Below are 8,755 nucleotides of genomic sequence, written 5' to 3' on the forward strand. Positions count from 1 at the left end.
CCAGTCGTAAAGACAATGATCACAAGAATCAAAATGAGAATAGTCAAGGCACGGTAAGTACTGCAAATGAGAAAGAATTTTCATTCCCTTAATGAACATATACCCCCAATAGGCATGCCAAAAAGATACATGAGGTAAAGACCCCACAGAAAAAGCATGATCAACTGTAGATCCAGAAACAACTAAGGGGTAGAGGTTGCTAGCCTTGGCACCCCTCGCAAGCACAAGCATTCCACGAGTAAGTTTCCATGTAGATTCTTCAAAAGATACATGATATCTTGCATCATCAAGCTATCCAACGGACATGAGACTTCTTGCCAATGCAAGCATAACAAAACTACTGCCAGAAGGAAACTATAGCCTAACATCACTAATATAGAAAATCTCAAGAGACGTGTCATCACCAGAGCACACAAAACCTAAAACACAATAGTATAAATGGAACCACTCTCGGTAAGGTATCACATGAAAGGGAACATGTGAGTCCAAGAGCCAACACTATGTATACATAGAGTGTATCTCTACCATCTGCGAAGCACTAGATGAAGCTGTTGCAAGGATATAATCCCCATCACTATCCTCGGGCTGCATAACATTGATCTCTTCGATTTTGACACTTGACTTAGCAAGTACTATGCTACGATCATAAGGCTTTTCATGTACTTTCTCTTTCTCCTTGTCTTTGCTCCTTTCATTGTGCAATTCATGACAATGTGTCCTTATGTGTCTTCTTATTATCTCTTTTGGAGTGTGAAGTAATCCATGTTGATGTATAACTCTAAAACTATGAAGAAAGGTTGACAAGATGTGCATATTTGTACATGTTTGTATGATCTATGAGAGTCAGTTGCACCTTTTGTACTCTCATGTTGATTATTACTAAGCTATATCTTGATTCTTAAGGGACTTGGATTGAGCAAAATTACATTTTTTAAGGGAGAGGTGTGAGATTTGCCTTCAACTAGTTAGCGTAGTAAATGTCTGGGTTTGTGTCTTCCCACAATGATGACAAAGTCAAATTTGCATTTCTCCCATGAGACTTACTGCACGACTTGCCACACGACTTTCACCGAGATTTCTGTGAATCCCATCCACGGCCATTACCACAATCATTATTTGCACTGTCAATGGAAGAAGATGCCATTTTACAAGCTGAAACTATGCAGCTAGTTTGAAATTACTTTGCTGTAAACTACAGAAAATGACAAAAAAACCACCACAACCAAGGAAAAATGGCAAGAAACAAGTATCTAATGATGCTACCCACCAAGTACCATCAAAATACATCAAACTAGGATGATTCAATATGAAAGATACATGATAGTATGGAGATATATGCTTATTGTAATTTATGATAGGAGCGTACAATGCGAGCTGACTGTAGGAAAAACCCAACATTCAAAGTCAATCATCACTGATTGTCAATGCAAAACTAGCATCAAGTGGGCATAAACAAGCATCTAATAATCAAACTGACATGAGCTGACACCCAAGCATGTCAGAAAAAGTAAGTCAGTAAAGTCGATTCACCCCCCCAATCAACAGGGAAAAATGTGCATATCACTGCCAAGACCTGATATAAGTAGGTCTTTGCTGAGTGAATAGAAAGCTGAATCATCCCAAGTACATCTACATGGACCAAGATATATGAACCATACATCATCCATGAGGAGATCCTGGTCTCAAAGATTCAAAACCTCAATATGCATAACCCGCACTACTCAATGTCTGATAAGCGTACAAAGATGCTCCCACTAGAAAAGAAGTCATAAATGTCAAGCAAATAAGCTCAAACAAAGCATGTAAGAGCACCAGTGATGGAGTATCCAAGATCATACATCATTAAGACATCTAGAGCGTATGAGTGGTCAAGTATCCAATGATAGCATCCAATGTCATTAAGACAATCCCAATCAATATCTGATGAGCCAAAGCAAGAACAAATAAGCTCCATAATATCCAAAGTCAAGCCCAAATGAAGCTCCACTAGCATTCAAGTCCAAACAATGTAACTAGCATGTGTAGGTAAAATAAGCATCAAGCATGTACCAATGGGTCATACATAGTCCATAGGTATAACCTCTGTCACAAAGCATGCCAATGTAGAATAATGTCAAGTAATTGCCCACTAATACAGAGCTCAAACAAGGCTCAAAAATACATTTCGAAACCATCCAAAGCATTTGCCAACCTTCATTTGCATCCCAATAGTCATATGAAATACCCAGGAAGCACTTGACTGATAGGCAAAGCATAAAGTGACTAAATAAGCTTCAGCCCTGGAGTGTACAATAGTGATTTTAGAATAAAATTGAGAATTTGAGGCCACTAAATCAGCTCCAAATTATGGCCAATCAATAGGCATACATTCCCCTAATATTTGGGGACAATTCGAGACAATCGGGCATCAAATGTCAGTGTAACATTGTTTATAACAGCATGTGGACTATTACGATAGAGTGCTAAATCAGTCCCAAATCAATAAAATGCTCAATGCTTCAATGTCAAGCTCCAAGTATGCTTCTAGGCATCAAATGAGACCTATCCAAGTGCCCAATGACTAGAGTAGCTAGAGAATATCAATGTTAAGAGTGAGAACCAATAGTATAGGGATCTGAATGAATGTTGAAGGAGTCATGGACCAAGCTCGAATGCTCAAGCAACCATGCTCTGATACTAGTTGAAAGGTGAGAAGGATCGAATCTTGCATGGGAGAGTTATGGTGGGAGAGCAAGAGCAAGAGAGATAAAGACTCACAATGTGGAAACTCCAATGGTAACAATGTGTAGCTGGCCTTTCCTTTATTCATCTATCACTAAAAGAATCAAGAATAAAGTGACACTGATGGGCACCTGCTGCCTGTAGTGCATGGGGGGGTACTGTCAGTGTAGTAATACATGGGTGGCAAGGCAGAGGAACCTTTTGTTACAACTATATATATCATCTCTCACTTGACTTGGGTCTCACCTATATATACTAACTCTACATCAATATGAATCATTCTTTGGGGGCATGTCTTGTGTGTCTCTCTCGTACTCTCTCTCTCTCTCAACATGGTATCAGAGCTATGGATGCGTAGCAACAACAAAGAAGAGAAGTTGTTTCATTGTTTATACTTGATTGAATTCTTTGCACAAGTGATGATTTGATACATGAACTTGTTCAAACTAGAAGTATTAGTTAATTTTGTCTTTAAAAACAAATTTCTTATACGTGTCATCTCATCTTGCATGTTACATCTCTCTATTTCGGGCTTTCGTTTTAGTCACTCAATACTTTTCCTCGTTCTTACGTGCATCTCCCTATTTTGATTGTCACGTGTCTCAACTACGCTCGTCTTGTTCATGGTTTGCAGATTCTGTGATCTCATCTTATTTGGTTTCTCTTAAGATATAGGCATGGCGAATTGCGTAATTGTTAACGGATATCCGCCTGGCCAAAATTTGGTTCCCTTCTTCCAAGGACAAGGCTTTCCTAGATGGAAAGAAAAGATGATGCTAATTCTTGAAGGTGACGAATTATTTGATATTGTTTTGGGCGACATGTCTTGCCCAGTTCAACCTACTGATGTGATAAATGACAATTCGCTGATTACTAATGGCCTGTTATTTGAACAATGAAAAATTGATCATACTTATTGGATTCGTCGTGACAAAGCGGCTCGTCATTATATATTGTCTGCACTTCTTGACTCACTTATGTTGGATGTCTTTTATCTAGAAACCTCCCATGTTGTTTGGGAGTATCTTATCTCAACGTTTGAGAAGAAATCAGTCACTGAAATTTCATATCTCCAAACTCGTTTGAAGAATCTTCAATATAAGGTTGGTACTTCTATGCACTCTCATATCAAGGCTTTTAGAGACATTATCAATCAGCTTGGTGCTATCGGCGCTCCTGTTGCTAAAAATCAGATTGTTACTCAACTTCTTCATACCATCCAAGATCCTTTATATGACAATATCATCACTATTTTGTCTAACAATGATGATATCCACTTTGACAAAGCATGTATATTTCTTATTAAATATTCTCAACGTCATGAGCATCATTTGGAAAAATCTGATGCTGTTTTGGTCACTCACGAACAAAGGGATTTTGATGCTGCTTTTGTTGCTCATAAGCGTCCCGCTTCACATTTTCAGTATGGTGGACGCCCTAATCAAGGTGGAAAATCTTCTCATCTTGCTTATCCTAACAAACATTATTCTTATTGTGATAAGAAAGGCCATGTGGCTTCTGATTGCTGGGCACGTCAATATGATGAGGAGCATGGAGTTACTACAAAGCAACCTCGCTCGTCCAAAAGTTTTCCTCCTTGTGATTATTGTGCACATACAGATCATCCATCTCGTCGTTGTTATAAATGCAAATATGATGAAGAACGTTCTCAAGCTTATATTGTTCAACAAACTACAACTGATGATGATCATACTCATCAGGAGCTCAATTTCGTCCATCATGATATCTCTCCAAAAAAGGTTACTTCATGTTCACGATGGTTCTCTATTCATCGTTGATTCAGGTGCCACTTGAAACATGACATACCAATCGCAGTGGCTTCACAATTATCATTCTCTTCCTGTCAAGAAGTTTGTTTACCTTGCGGATGATATGACTTGTCAAGTCAAAGGAGTGGGTGATTTATATCTGGGGACTGTTTCATCCACTAGAATATTAAGAGGAGTTATTCATGTTCCAGATTTGTAAAGAAATCTTATTTCTGTTGCTCGTTTAGTTGATCTTGGTTTGTTTGTTGGCTTTGATCATAATCAATGTCGTATAGAGAAAGAGGGACATACTATAGCAGTGGCTCCTCGACATGGTAATCTATTTGAGCTATCATTGAATGATACGGTTGCAAATGTTGTTACTGCCCCTAGAGATACAGATTGCAAATTATGGCATCAACAATTTGCACACTCCGATTTTGCCAAAATTCTTGATCTTCATCGTCATGGTCTTGTGCAAGGTATGGATCTTAAATCTCATCCACGTATGGGAATATGTGAGTACTGTGCACTTGGAAAACACCATCATTCACCTTTCCACACGTCTACTTCATCACATTCCTGTGCTCTCTTGGATTTGGTTCATACCGATATTTGCGATCCTTTTCCTGCCTCAAAGTCTCAATATCGATATTTTATAACTTTCATTGATGATTTCTCATGGTACACACATGTCCATCTTCTTTGACATAAGTCTGAGGCTTTATCTATATTTAAACAATACAAGATAAGTATGGAGCTTCAAACTGGATTCTCTATAAAGACTCTTCGCAGTGACAATGGCGGTGAATATGTATCCAATCTATTTGATTACTTCTATAAGGATCAAGGTATTCATCATGAGTTTACAATTCCTTATTCTCCTCAGCAAAATGGTGTTGTTGAGTGCAAAAATCGCACTATTCTTAATGCTATACGTTGCATGCTTATACACTCTGGTTTGTCTCGAAAGTTTTGGACTGAAGCACTTCTAACAGCCGTTTTTATTCAAAATCATCTTCCAACAACTGCACCTGCTAGTAAAATTCCTATAACAATCTGGACAGGGAAGACACCTTTAGTCTCTCACTTTCGCACATTTGGCTACATTGCTTATATTCATGTGCCCAAGGACACTCGACATAAGTTGGATCCTCCAGGTTTGAAGGTTATTTTTCTGGGTTATTCAAATCATTCCAAAGGTTACAAATTTTATGATCCTTCTACTCAAAAGGTTATCATTAGTCGTGATGCTATATTTGATGAGAAGACTATGGGTGGCACATGGTCGTCAGATGTTTCAGATGATACACACTCTTTGCTTAGTGCATTTCCTTACTTGCTTTATGAGTCTACTTATTCTGATGATCATAAACCTCCTTCACCTCCAAAGAAGATTGATGAAAATTTGGAGATATATGTCGATCTTCCTATTGAGATAGAGCATGGATTCTATTCTATTGAATATGATGTCTTTGATGATGCTATGTCTGTCCAAGTGGATCCAATATCGTATATGGAAGCTATCAATTCGTCTCAAAGGGATCAATGGCAAGAAGCTACGCAAGCTACGTATGATTCTTTTATCTCCAAAGGTACATGGATTCTTACTGAACTCCCCCCAAATCATGTTCCTATCAAATGTAAATGGGTTTATAAAACCAAGAACAAAGCTGATGGCTCGTTTGATCAGTTCAAAGCACGACTTGTTGCAAAAGGTTACTCGTAGATTGAGGAGTAGATTATCAAGAAACATTTTCTCTCGTTGTGCACTCCACAACTGTTTGTATGCTTTTGGCTTTTGCAACACTATTTGATCTAGAAATTCACCAAATGGATGTTAAAACGGCTTTTCTCAATGAAGATCTTGAAGAAGAAATCTATATGGAGCAAACTGAAGGTTTTATGATTGCAGGAAAGGAGCATCTTGTATGCTAGCTTCATCGTGCATTATATGGATTGAAGCAAGCCTCTCATGCTTGGTGTATTAAGATTGATCAGTTCCTCACATCTAAAGGTTTTGTTGCATGTTTTGCTAACCCAAATATTTACATCAAAAGGGAGGAAAAATGTTTTATTATTCTTGCTCTATATATTGATGATACTATTCTTGTGTCAAATAATATTGCTTTGTTGGATGCTATGAAGAAGCTTTTATCGACTGCATTTGAAATGGTGGATCTTGGTGACATACATTCTTGTTTGGGTATTCAAGTTCAACGACACCGACAACAAGGCATTCTTCTTCTTCACCAGACAAAGTTTATTAATGATATTGTTAAGAAGTTTGGGTTGACAAATGCGCACTCTGCCAACACTCCCATTCTTTCGAGCTCTACCAAGGGTACATCTACAACACATAATTATAAATCAGCCATTCATCAACCCTTTGCTAATCTTGTTGGTTGTCTTCAATTTATTGGTTTAAAAACAAGACCAGATATTTTATGTGCAGCTAACTTTTTGGGACAGTATATTTCTTCCCCTTCCACTATTCATTGGAATGCTGCCAAACATATTCTTAAGTACCTCAAGGGTACTAAGGAGTTTGGTCTTATTTATTGTCGTCGAGAGGATTCTTCTTTATCTTCTTCAACTTCTCTTGACCTTATTGGATATACAGATGCTGATTGGGCAAGTTCACATTTATCCATACAATCTACAAGTGGGAATTGTTTCTTTGTAAATGGATGTTTGGTTTCTTGGTCCAGCAAGAAACAATGATGTGTTGCGGTTTCTACAACGGAGGCCAAATATGTTGCTGCATCATTCGCAGCTCTTTGCGAGCTAGTTTGGCTTCGACAACTACTTGTAGATTTGGGGCATCCTTCATCATCTAGTACACCTCTTCGATGCGACAACCAAAGTGCTATTAGTCTTACCAATGACTATATACAACATAGTAAATCAAAGCATATTGCTATTCATTATCATTATGTTCAACATGAAGTCAAGAAAGGTTCTATTATGGTGGAGCATTGTCCCAGTGATCAAATGGTTGCAAACATGTTCACAAAAGCTCTTAGTGAAGCTCGATTTAGTTCATTAAGACATGCACTTGGTATTGTTCCAAGTTCTTGTCTCACTGATTGAGGCATGTATCATTGTATTCAAGAAAACTTTATAGTAAATCATTTTTGTATCGTAGGTATGTGTAGGGGCTTGGGTTTTTCCCTTGTTCTCCCCAAGGGTTTTTTCACTCGCAGCCATAGACCTTTGTTTGAGTGGGGATGTTACAACTATATATATCATCTCTCACTTGACTTGGGTCTCACCTATATATACTAACTCTACATCAATATGAATCATTATTTGGGAGAATGTCTTGTGTATCTCTCTTGTACTCTCTCTCTCTCTCAACACCTTTACCCCCAACAACTGAGCTTCGACCATATCTCCTAAGTCACAATTTGATGTGAGCAATGATAGCTAGAGTGCAAGAGAGAAAGTGGAAAGAATGGATGTGGGCATTGAATTTTTATAATGTGTGTGTTCCTTCATCAACTTAGCTTTCTAATTAGTAGAAAGTTTGGAGGGATCATGGGTTGTAGGATGTTCTATAGCCTTCGTCACGAGATCCACCAAATCATAAGACTCAAAGATGGTGAGTATTATTATGCACTGAATGTGATAATTTTTGCCATAAAGATTTTGATCTAAAGGAAGAGCTAGCAACACCAAGATCTTACGGTCCATAATAGCCTAAACTCCATGTAAGTATCAATCAACATTGCAAATGGAATGACCTATAAAAAAACAAGTGCAGGCTCCTCCTCACTTCGCACATAGTGCCAGTGCCTGCTAGGGCTTCATTTTCTCATCCTCAAAGAGTTTTACCTATTGAAGGTGATGAATCCTCAAAACCTACAACAAAAGGCTAGAAGCACAACCTTTCCTCCTTCATGAATAGAAAAGACCTACAATAATAGCAACCTCTCTTCTTTTTCATGCACAATATGTTTACTACTACAACCTCTAAAGGCTGAAGACTCAAACTTTTATTGCAAAGAATCCTCTTGAGATCATGTTTGTCCATGATCAATCAACCCTCCTATGCTGCTCTAATACCATGTTAGATTGTAGAAAATGCAGAAGCATATCGACAAGAGTGAAAGACAATGAACATGAGAGAAATTAGGAAGAGAGAAAAAAAATATAGAAGAACCCAAAAGTCTATACTCAATGAATGCTCAAATGAAGGGGGATGATATATAAGGACTATTGATATATCACCTTGAGCCGATTCTTTCTCATCAACACCTAGA

At 38.0% G+C, this 8,755-nt stretch overlaps 1 pseudogene; it reads left to right on the plus strand.

Annotated features, from left to right (window-relative positions):
- Window positions 1-3,542: 3,542 nt before the first annotated feature.
- On the plus strand, window positions 3,543-8,188 carry LOC148029969 (uncharacterized; annotated as a pseudogene).
- The last annotated feature ends 567 nt before the right edge of the window (window positions 8,189-8,755 follow it).

This window comes from Lygodium microphyllum, chromosome 10, assembly GCF_053477565.2.
Source record: "Lygodium microphyllum isolate KBCC chromosome 10, Lygodium_microphyllum_v1.1.10, whole genome shotgun sequence".
NCBI lineage: Eukaryota > Viridiplantae > Streptophyta > Polypodiopsida > Schizaeales > Lygodiaceae > Lygodium > Lygodium microphyllum.